We start from the raw sequence: 11,667 nt of genomic DNA on the forward strand, positions 1-11,667 counted from the left end.
TCATCATTAGAATCTAACAGATGCAATTTACATTTTTTTAAATAATAGTTATCCTCTCTCTCTTATTTTTTCTATTGTACAATGGATAAGCTTTTAAAATTTCACATACAAAATAAACATAATCCACATACCATACATAATCTACAAATCAATGAAAAATTTTTTACAGTTCCTTATGTCAAGTCTACCTTCGAAAGTTTTTTACCTATATCCAACATGTTTTATTGTAAATTAACATTTTTCATTACCAACACTTTAAAAAGTTTTATAAAGAGAGGAAAAGATAAATAAGAATTGCTTTCTCATCCAAATGTAGTATATAAGATTTCATGTAATGATTATGAGGTCAGCTATGTTAGCCAACAATTGACACACCAAACAAAAAAAAAATTGGGTACGAGAATACGTGAACTTATTTCAGATATCAACATTAAAATTGGTTCTCCTTCTGTCATATCCAATCACCGTATCAATTTTATTCAAAATTTCGGATGGAATGAAGTTAAGATTTTAGACAGTTAATCTTCCTACAATAAGAGATTGATCTCTAAAATGATTCATATAAAAAAGGCGTAAAAACAGGGCTTAAAGCAACAAAATGATACAGAATCATGGTAGCTACAGGTTGTACATCCTCTTCCCCTTCGCCTTTATTTACATTTCTATCTCCTCTTAGTTCCCACTTCCCATTACTTTCCAACATAATCTTTTCCTTCCTTCTCTTTATTTTAATTTTTAATTTTACAATGTCTCAACACCGAAGAGACAATACATCGTTTTTACTCTTATCGTATTGTCTCTAATTCTAACCAACTTTCTGCGACAGAAACATATTTCATTTTTTACTGAACTAACTTCGTTTTTACATTAAAGGTATTTATTCCTATTAATTTTAGTTGTTACTAAATTACAATTTTATATAATAGATATACATTATACAAAATTAACTTTTGCAATTAATGTTTGCATTGTATCATCTTACTGTATTATATTATTTCTTTTGCTATTCTTATCAATTTTTTTGTTTTTAATTATGTCAATAATTTTTCACTGACTGTATCATATTGACTCTTTTGTTATTCTTATCAATTTCTTTGTTTTTAATTGTATCAATAATTTCTCACTGACATAATTCTTGTACATTAAATCTTGCCCACAGGACAAAATTTAATTGAGTGCGTGTATTCTTCAATTTTACATTATATTAAAGAACATATTTCAAATTTAATGATTAACGACATTATCTATTATCATGCGACGACTGTCTCCAAGCTATAATATAACTGCGAACAGAATTTCAATCGGTTAATGTTACCATCGTTTGTTAGAGACAGCGAAGTATAAATTTATATTATATATATTCTGTTTTTACCGTTTATAATATTCTACATGTTTTTAACATTAATAATAATTCGATATCCGATCGAAACGTATGTTTGTTTATTGTTAGCACATTGTATTAAATCTTAACTAAAAGATATAATTGCTTTTTTTTACTTATGTTCTAATACTTATGTTACTTATGTTACTTATATTCTACATTAAACTATGTAATTGAATAATTTTTTAGTTCGTAGCCCTTTTTCCTTCTTGTTTTTTAAATTTTATGCCTTATTACTAATAGATATTTAAAAAAAAACTAAGTTTCTGACAAATTTTTACCAAAGGAAAAATTATCTCAGAATACGGCCAATAATATGTCTGTTTGATAGCGATTTAATTAATTATATATATATTGAATAAGAAAAGATTCGACGAATGTCTTTGAATAGTCAAATACTTGTTGTATTTACAAGTATTTGTATCGCAAATGGATTAATGAGGATATAATGGAAAATTACTTATAATAATAATGGAAAAATAAAGATTACATAAAAGAAGTATTTATCGTCGCAATTAATTATTTATAATATTCTAAATAGTATTTTAACAAGATCGAAATTTATTAATTTATAAATGACTTAAACATTTTAAAAATATTCTAAAGATGTTTTATTATAACTGAAATATTATCTATGCTGATTTGTCATTCAAATGAACCAAATGTAACAAATATTTAATATTTAAGAATAAATTAGTATTAAATTAATAAAGTGGGTGTAACGTCCGGCTGTCAAATTTTCTCAAAATAAGATGTTGACCGTAACTATAGCAACGGCAAGCGCCGACAACGCTATAGCGAACGCGAGTTAAGCGCTACGCTGATGCTCAGCGCGTGGATGACAAACATTCTCTTCTCGCGCTCATTATAATAAAATAGTAAATATCGGAGCCATTATATAACTACATAAATAATCCAATTCTGATTATTTATTACACAATTAAAACTTACAATTCACAAGGACAGGATCCTTAAACAAACACAAGAAGGACACGGAATCACTATAAACACACGATGATTAACGAAAATATAAAACTATTTGAAAACAGCTGATCAGTCGCTATTGGATACGTGATGTAATTGGATACAGAGATACATGCGCAAAAACTAACAATTGCAGTGCGCAGCTGCACGAATAGATGGAAAAAAATGAAGGCGCTAAAATATGAAACCGTGCATGGGGACGCACCACCCGATAAAATTCTACATTCAAATTTATCAAAATTCATAAGGAAGATCACAGCATCATGGTATACACAGCATCACCCTCTTATCGCAAGACGCTACTTCTGCACCTATGTATGTATAAAGCGAGCCGGCAAGGCTCGCATGCTGCTCATTTTTGATACATATGTCGTATACATAACTCGGATTGCGTCTTCGACTTAGGTAGGCACTTTACGAAGGTAGCTTTATTCCGCGTTATGAACTTAGAATTATTTCCCGCCAGATTTGGCGACAACCCGAGTATCTTTAACTTTTCGCGTTCAAATTTAGGTCCGTCCCGTTGGCTAAGTTCCAAGTGCAATTCGGACTTATAAATTGTAAGCGCTTTGCTAACCAAGATACTTGTATATACACATCTGCAAGGTTCTATCTATTTTTTTTTCTTTTACTGTAAATTGTTCCTCGCGACTGAGTCCGTGGACTAGAGTGAAATTTAAGTCGAATTCACAATTCTTGACAATACAATGTAATATTTATAAGACTCTCGCGGAGTGTTAGCCCTTCAAGCTGTTTGTTTTGAATTAATTTTGTGCTGTCATTGTCTTGAATTTTATTTAATTAACGTTTATTTAGTCTCTCACACTCAATCTCTTACATTCAGTCATAATTATAAGTACATACGTCGTAGAGACTCATTAGAAACTCTTTAAATCTTGCCTTCATGTAATAATGATTAACAAATTTGCGGTCAGGAATAAGGCTGAGTTCGCCCTTACTCCATACCTTTCGTAGGGTCATCTATAATTGGGTAGCGGGTAATGATAAAATTTTCTTTTTTTTTCTCTCTTCTTTTTCGTCCTCACGATGTACGACATAGATGGGCCGTTCTAGAAGAGGAGGGTAGCAGCGCCAACTTCGCCGATTGGTGAAGGCCTTCTACGCGCACGGGGATTTCGATTCGGCCGTCTTCGGGGCTTGGGAACTCGAGCCCACTGCGAGCCCGTCTGCTCCGGCGCCTCTCGAGGATCCCCCAACTCTGACTACCGCGTGCCGCGCTAGGTCCAAGGACTCCCTCCGCTTGACACTTCCGTTGTTCTGATACGGATCTCTACGCGGCCTCGATTGATCATGGGAAGACCCCTGCCGAGAGTCATCTCCGTCGAGTCTTGCGACGTCAAAATAAATCTAGCTAAATAAAACCGATTACAGTTCATTATTTTTATCTCGCTACGTCTTCCCTCTTCCGTCTCCCTGCTCCTTTCACTCTGGCTGATGATTATCCTCGCAAAAACGAGAGCAATGTCACCGCCCTTGTTCGGCATTATGATGACCCGCCGCTGACAGAGTCCCGAAAGAGCCACAAACTTGCCGCTAGTGAATAAAATTCGCGTATGATAAGCGTCTCCGTTGGAAACCAAGGTTCCACGCGCCTATCGCTCCGTGCCTCTCCCCCCCCCTCCCCCCACTCTTTCTCAGCTCATTCTTTTTTGCCTCCTCAATTATCCGGACGTAACAGTGACATTAGTTTATGTTAATGTTGGTTGTCAAATAATATACCTTCGATCTGATTTAACAATAAATGAAAATTGTATGAAAATAAATTTTAATGATATATTTAAATTTTAGAAGTTTGTTATGTGTTATATTAGATTAAATACGGAGTTTTTCAAGAAATTATATTAAATATATGAAGGAATTTAACTATTTAATAATGAGTCATAAAGTAAATTCTTAAGAAAATTGTAGTAACACAAAACCAATAGAATAAATCTGCGGAACGGAATATTTAAAGTTTGTTAGATATAAACTACTATATTTAATATTAAAACAGAGGAAAATACTCATCTAGTATAGTATCTTATCTTTAATTATTCGTGATTGGTACGTTTCGATTCTGAAAGATATTTACTTTGGTTGACGGCAAAGAGATCAAAGATTTCATTTAGAAAAGCAAGGTAATGGTGTCCTGTGATTATAAATTGAATATCCTCCGAATTATTGTTTCCGCCAACTATTTAAGGCTAGTAGATACAAAATTTAGGATCCTAAAAGTGCAATCAGATTCTTCAGGCTAAATTATAAGCAACTTTCTTTGATAAAACCTTCTTAAACAACAGAATAGTCCTCTCTAGAAAGACGATCACTCCGATCGCCAATTATTAAGATAATCGTTTCGTTATCCTAACAATGTTTTTTAGCGTGAACGTTGGCTTTAAACGTACGCGGTATTACGGAACCCGCATGAACACATACTAATGACCACATACAAAAACACACGCGCAAACTTTAAAAAAGCAGATTCGCAATAATGTCCCTTTAAGGACAAAAGATAATTTTGAATCACTCTGTGTAGTAGTTCATTTCAATTAATTAAATCATTTTTTTTTATTATGTACTCATTTCATTTTCTAATAACGAGATTTTATTGTCAAGTTGAGGCATTTGGTTTTAGGATGTCAAATCACAAAGCGGTATGCTTTAGAAAATGTAAAAAGATTTTTTTCTATCTTTAAAAACGTTTTATAATTCAGTTAAATGCAACTTTTAAAGGCCCTATAGGAGGTCCCGGGAAAATTCCAACTGGATCTTGTTCTGGATAAACAGACCTACAATTTGAGGGGAGTAACGATTCATTTGATTGCTTGGAACCTTGAAAAAATCGACCATGAACTCAAAATTTAGTAATTTTTTTACATTAATTGAGCTATATTTCTTAAGATGTATATCGTAGAGTTAATTAAATTATTGCAATAGGTTCAGCGAAAAAAGTAAAAAAACGTATAGTACTACATTTAAAATCCGGATTAAGTCATTTTTGCATTGAATCAAACACGTATTAAGGAAAATCGAAACTTTGATTTAAAAATCGTTCACTAACGACTTCTAAATTATACAATAATATAATATTTTTCGATAAAAATTTAAAAGTGTTTTTTTAGCATGAAATGAAAGCTATTGAGCTGAGAGACCGTTTAAAAAAAATTTTCTTTTGTTAGTCTATTACGCACGCACGCACGTACGTACGCACTCACGCACGCACGCACGTACGCACGCACGCACACACACGCACGCACGCACGCACGCGCACGCACACGCACGCACACGCACGCACACGCACACGCGCACACACACACACACACACACACACACACTCACTCACACACACTCACACACACACTCACACATAGAGTATGTCTCATATTTAAATGGTCAAATTTTGGGAGTTTGTAAGGAATCAATAAACTAAGAAAAACTTCTTTGTACTATATATGTTTGTTTTTGTACCGATTTGGAGAAATTCATGAAAAAAAACAAATGAAATTTCAGAATACTATCGTTTTCAAAGCGGAATACAATTTTTTTTCGTACGACTTCACCAATAATGCTTCAGAGTCAGTATGCACGCCAATTTTCAGACAGAAGAGTGCCGGATTGACGAGTCATTACGTTCACCAGATCAGTGTTTGGCTGCAGCACGAGCGTACAAGATGCAATGCGTATATTGCTGAAGGAGATCAACATTTTGAATTAATGTCTGCATTAAGCAAATGGCAATGTGAATAAATAAGTGTCAATAAATAAGTGTTTGAGATCAAGAGATGGTCGCGCAATATTACATGTCGGCAGAGAAAATCTGCATGAATTTTGTATTTGTGTTATTCTGCATATTTCAAACCGTATTTCGTTATTCTTTGTGTATGATATGGGAAAGTGTATAATATGCTTCTAGAAAATTTTAGTAATCATCGATGATATCCAAATGTTAGCATTCATTCTTTCTAAAAAAAAAGGGGAGCCTATGTCATACACAAATATACAGCTAACGGCTACTCAATTCTAACGATAGACGGCGAGAATGTATGAGTGCGCCTTAGCGACTAACAACGTATCTCGCCGCCAATCTCAAATTACAGATTTTCTTCCGCGCATGACCACAGGGCTTCTTTTCGCGAAGGAGGCCCTAAACTGCTAATCGCTTTTGGCGCTCGCAGGTCTCAAATTTTTAATTTTAGAGTCTTGTCATTGACAATTAACGAGAAAGTGCCAAGCTGATAAAAAGACGAGTCAGCCATCGCCACCTCTTTCTTTTTGTTAATATCCACTGAGAAAAAAACCGCTGAGTTAAAACCGCCGAAAAGTTTCACATATTTTCCATTGTGAGTTTCTTCCGTCTGAAATTCAATTATATGTAATGAACTGAGTGTAAAATAAATTTGTACTGTGCATGAACCTGTAAACTTTGCGTCTTTTTCATGGCGTTACACCAGCATATTTCTCTTTTTATTCGCGTTTGTCGCGTGCTCTCAAACATTGTTTGATTCTTCGAGCCGGATTCCCTGCCAGCAATCTCAGAAGTGCCGCATTCAGTGTTTTATCTGAAAGAAAGAAAAAAACAAGTAAGCCATGAGCATGGATTTGTTTACCTTACTAACCGCTCAAAGCGACATCCATAGTCGTATGGCCTGGTTAGTCTTAAACTTGAAGAAGCTGGGGGTCGAAAATATTATTCTTTACGCCGCCGAAACCCGCATCATCCTCCTTGACCGTTTGTAGGCAAAATTCGAGGTTCAGCACAAGCTTATTCGAGCACAGCTTAAGGAACCGTACGACAACAGTACAACACTTCTGAATTCGTCAATTCTGCCGAAATCACATACGTGCAACAGCGAAGCTTTCTGAACGACTACGTCATGAAACTCAAGATAACCGCGTCAAATTCTGCTCCGAAACAAGACTCAAGCAACGATCTTTTCTCCAAGACGTCTCTGCCTCGCTTGAAACTTTGGTTCTTCTCAGGCGCGTTTGAAAACTGACCCTTGTTTCACGACACCTTCCAGTCCATCGTCAGGGATAGTCCATCAATCGCAAACGTAGAAAGATTTCACTACTTAAAATCTTGCCTGGAGGAACCCGCTGAAAAATTAATTCGACCATTAGCGGTGATCGGAGACAGTTACCCACGTGCGTGGCAGTTACCCACTGTGCAAACATTACGATAACAAAAAAGAATTAGTGCGCTCCAATTTCTCCACGTTTACCGCGGCGAAAATGAAGAGCGACACCGCCGCAGAGTTGAACCGCATTTACAACGCAGTCACCAGTGTCATGAATGGTCAAGAGAGCATTGGAGAGCCAATCCAAACACACGACTTTGACATCTTCAATCACTTTGTCATCGAGCTCTTCGATCCAAGGACTCATTTTGAGTGGGAGTCATATACGATTGAGTCCAATAATCCGTCAAATTGAGACACTCTTAAATTTCATCATTAAACGAGCATTCACTCTGAACGCCGTAAAACCAAAGACAAACAAGGTTACTAGGAATCCCACCAGGGAGTCCCACCAAGCGATACGCAACGTCGAGATCACACAGTGCGTGCTATGCTGAGGAAGATACAACGTGATGATGTGCGAGTACTTCCGGTCAAAATCCGCTATCGTATTCAAGGCCGTTATAGAAACACACCGTTTCAATTGCTTGGGATCGCATCTAATCGCAAAGTGTCAGTCCGTGAAAACGTGTACGACATGCGAAGTCCGATACCACTCCTTACTGCATGCGTACGTTCCGCCGAAACCCGTCAAGGTCAGCGCACTATCCACTGTGCGCCTAAACGAAGACAAGGCGATCCTCCTCGCAACAGAGAGGATGTTCATGGCCGTCCGCCCCTGGAAACCAACACATCATTAGAGCATTGATTGACCAGGGTTCTCAAGTGTCTCTCATTTCGGAAGCTTTAGTGCAACATCTGCGTCTGATCCCAATCCGTCGTCTCGATTTGTGAGATTAATGGCAAGTGCTCCGGACCAAGTAGAAGAAAGGTCTCTCGACATAATGTCGCTAACAACAAATACCAGATTTACCGTCATCGCAGTTTATTCTTCCACGCCTCTCGTTATATCAAGGTGCAAAATCGAACGGCAGAGTGGCCTCACCTGGAGGGGCTCCCGCTGGCCGATCCGCAATTTATGGCCAACGAACCGATTGAGCTGCTGTTCGGCGCGGTGGTATGTCGTTACTGCGATTAGTCTTTACAAAGAAAGTTTACAAGCTTCCATCGCTCAGAATTCGCTTCTGGGCTGGATTCTTTCCGGGTGCTGCGACGGGGCGTCTGCGACAACCAGATACCACTCCTTGCAGTGCATGGCTGACAACGATCTGGCAGCGCTCGTTCAACGCCTTTAGGAACAAAAAAGGAAAGTCGCCGTCACGCCGAGCGAACAGCGATGCGAGGAAATTTTCGTATAAACCCATGAACGCACATCTAAAGGACGATACATGATGCAACTGTCTTTTGCTTCTCTACCGATAACTCTCATCAAAACTCGTAAGCGAGCAAAATGGTTGTTAATTGCAATGGAACGACGGAGCGGCTTTGATTCCTGGTTCGGAGAACTCTATCGTGCCTTTCTGTAAGAATGAACACTTAGACTATATGGAGTTGGCGCAAGACTCGTCGGCCTCGAATACGAAAAGATGCTTCCTACCTCATCACGGAGTACTCCGGGAATCTAGCGCCACCACCAAGCTCGTTTTCAATGGATTACAACACATTAAATCCGGTAAGCCACTCAATTCAAGGTTACTAATTGGATTAATTGTTACAATTAATCTGCTCCCGGACGTGCTGATGCACTGGCATCGTTACGCGGTGGTGACCAATATCAAGAAGATGTACCGCCAGATTCTCGTCTTTCCGGAAGATCGCGATAACCAGCACATACTTTGGCGATGCACCTATCCGCGAATATACGCTAAAAACGATCACGTACGCATACACGCCTTTCTTAGCGATCCGCACGCTTCGTCAACTCATCGATGACGAGAATTCGATTCCCGCAGGGCTCCGCTTTACGCCACGATTGCTACGAAGGTGGTCCCAGAAGTACCCGACCTGACGTACATATGGCGGTTGTTGTATAAAAAAAATCACTGTAGGGGAAGCACCAACTTTCTAAAGCTTAACTATGAAGTTTGAAGACGCTACGTTGTTCAGTATTTGTTTGGCAGCCATCAATAGTGGACGATCTCGGTGAATTTGGAAAGATGGAAAAAATTGGTCATCGTTATGTGATACAATACTTTCATTTGAAAGGTTTTAGCCCAACCAATATCAAAGCCGAGCTGGATTCTACTCTGGAGGAGTCTGCTCCTTCGTTTACAACAGTAAAATATTGGGTGGCAGAGTTTAAACGAGACCGTACGAGCTGCAAAGACGAACATCGCAGTGGTCGACCAAGTGAGGTAGCCATTCCAGAAATGGTGAAGAAAATTCACAAATTGGTATTGGGTGACCATCGATTGAAAGTGCGCGAGCTAGCAGACATGGTAAACATTTCAAAAAATGCTGTACATCGCATATTGGCTGAAAATTTGGAGATGAGAAAGCTGTGCGCAAGGTGGGTGCCGCGCTTACTCACAATCAAACAAAAGCAGCGTCGAGAGGATGTTTCAATCGAGTGTTTGGCGATGATTCGCAGCAGCAAAGCCGAATTTTTGCGCCGATTCATAACCATGGATGAAACATGGGTCCACCACTTCACACCTGAAACGAAGGAACAGTCGAAGCAATGGACTGAAAAGGGCGAATCGGCTCCGAAGAAAGCAAAAATAGTTCCATCGGCAGGCAAGGTCATGGCGTCAGTTTTCTGGGATGCGCGTGGCATAATTTTCATTACCTTCAGAAAGGAAGAACAATCAATGGCGAATATTATGCGAACTTATTGTAGTGTTTAGGTGATGAAATCAAGGAAAAACGGCCACATTTGGCGAAAAAGAAAGTGTTGTTTCATCAAGACAATGCACCAGTTCACACATCCATTATCGCGATGGCCAAAATCAATGAGTTAAAGTTCGAATTGCTTTCCCACGCACCCTATTTGCCAGATTTAGCTCCCTCGGATTATTTTCTCTTTCCAAACTTGAAAAAATGGCTTGGTGGTAGAAGATTTACCAACAATGAAGAGGTGCAGTCTGTGGTTAATGGCTATTTTGAGGAGTTCAACGGTTCTTACTATAAACAGGCCATCGAAGCTATTGAACATCGCTGGGAAAAGTGTATCGATCTAAAAGGAGACTATGTTGAGAAATAAAGATATTTTTTCCCAAATTTTTTGTGTTTTCTTTGTTAGGTCGGGTACTTCTGGGACCACCCTCGTACGTTGACAACATCGTGACCGGAATACACAGACTAGCAGACGCGATCACAATGCAGTCTGAACTCTGCAGACTCTGCACAGCGGGCGGGTTTCTACTTCAAAAATGGGCTGCGAACAGCCGCGAAATTCTTGCCAGAATTCCATCCGAATTCATAAAAGATTCGTACTCATGGGAGCATGAAGATCACGATACATTGGAGCTCTGCTAGTACCCTGCCGACGACGCCTTGTCTTATCTGCATTCTCACACCATCACGAAATACACTAAGAGACGCGTTCTAGCGGAAACGGCGCGACTGTTCGAGATCCGAGCCAAAATACTCATTCAAGTAGCGGTAGCTGGAATGGGATGCTCCTCTTCCGTCAAAGGATGCTCTGCGGTGGCAACGTCTCTTCAACGAACTCGTGCAGCTTGAAGGTCTTCGTATTCCGCACTGGCTAGACAGCGGCGGCAAGGACTCGCGTCTAGAGTTTCATAGTTTTGCTGACGCGTCCAAACAAGGTTATGCCATCTACGTATCATCACTGCAAATGATATCACCATCCGCTTGCTCGCGAAAAGCAAGGTTGCACCGATAAAGCCGATCTCGTTACCGCGATTAGAATTTGTGCCGCGGCACTCCTTACAAATCTAACCGCTCATGTACGCACTGTTATGAGTTTGCCGATAGCACCTGTCATACTCTGTTCAGACTTCAAAGTCACTCTCCACTAGATCAAGGGTCATACTTCTAAATGGAAGACTTACGTGGCCAACCGCGTGTCACAGATTCAGGAGCTGCTCCTGAAAGCTTGATGTCAACAAGTTCTTGGAAAGGAGAATCCGGTTGACTGTGCCTCTTGAGGAATCACGCCGAACGAACTCATTAACCATCCCCTTTGGGCCCCGCTTGGCTTTGCGGAGACACAACTGACTGAGTGGATACAAAGAGGTTCCTGTAGAGGATTTCTCCGAG

The sequence above is a fragment of the Trachymyrmex septentrionalis genome, unplaced genomic scaffold (assembly GCF_001594115.1).
Source record: "Trachymyrmex septentrionalis isolate Tsep2-gDNA-1 unplaced genomic scaffold, Tsep1.0 scaffold288, whole genome shotgun sequence".
NCBI lineage: Eukaryota > Metazoa > Arthropoda > Insecta > Hymenoptera > Formicidae > Trachymyrmex > Trachymyrmex septentrionalis.